Here is a 1,112-nt window from a genome sequence, read left to right as displayed (position 1 = left end):
CCTGATGGTGGAGGGATTGGGGGCAGGAGGAAAGGGGACAACAGAGGATGAGATGGCTGGATGGCATCACCCACTCGATGGACATGAGTTTGAGTGAACTCCGGGAGTTGGTGATGGACAGGGAGGCCTGGCGTGCTGCGATTCATGGGGTCGCAAAGAGTCGGACACAACTGAGTGACTGAACTGAACTGAACTGATTCATCAGAAATACTTGATTTGTATTTAGATTTTGTAAAGCTTACAGTTTTAAAGTTTATTGAACTTGTTACAATATTGCTTCTGTTCTTCCTATGTTCTGGGTTTTTGTTTGTTTTTGTTTTTTGTTTTTGGCCAAGACGCATGTGGGATCTCAGCTTTCCAACCAGGGATCACACCTACTCCCCATGGACTGGAAGGCAAAGTCTTAACACTGGATGGCTTAGGAAGTCCCTATAGTTTCTTAAGTGCCTACTAAATTTCAGATTGTCCTGGGCAATGTCTCACATAGGATAGGCACTATATTCTGAAGATGGAGCATGCAAACAGGAGTGTAAGCAATTTAAAAGTTTAAGTAACACCAGGTTACTGAAAGCAAGTAAAAAATGTGAAAGTGAAAGTCGCGTAGTCGTGTCTGACTCTTTGCAACCCCATGGACCATACAGTCCATGGAATTCTCCAGGTCAGAATATTGGAATGGGTAGCCTTTCCCTTCTGCAGGGGCTCTTGGATTCTTTGCCAGCTGAGCCACAAGGGAAGCCCAAGAATACTGGAGTAGGTAGCCTATCCCTTCTCCAGCGGATCTTCACGACCCAGGAATCCAACCGGAGCCCCCTGCATTGCAGACTGATAAGCAAACAAAGAAAGTTTAAGTAAATAGGTAAAGTCTTATTTATAGTAGAAGCAAGTAACTCAATGTTCCTGTGGGTTGACTTGTTATGTATTTGTTTACATTGTCTTCTAAATGGACTCTCTGTTACTACATTGCTATTCCTTTTATCTTCTGTTCATTTCAAGCTTGTTGAAATCATTTCCGGAAGTGATAAATACAGCATATCCATTTCACTGCAGCTTTTAGCATTAACCTTTTAAAATAGTTTCTCTTTATTTACCAGTGATATCCTTAATACAAAACT

The sequence above is a fragment of the Bison bison genome, unplaced genomic scaffold, assembly GCF_000754665.1.
Source record: "Bison bison bison isolate TAMUID 2011002044 unplaced genomic scaffold, Bison_UMD1.0 scf7180017864390, whole genome shotgun sequence".
Taxonomy (NCBI): domain Eukaryota; kingdom Metazoa; phylum Chordata; class Mammalia; order Artiodactyla; family Bovidae; genus Bison; species Bison bison.
This window is presented reverse-complemented; position numbering follows the sequence as displayed.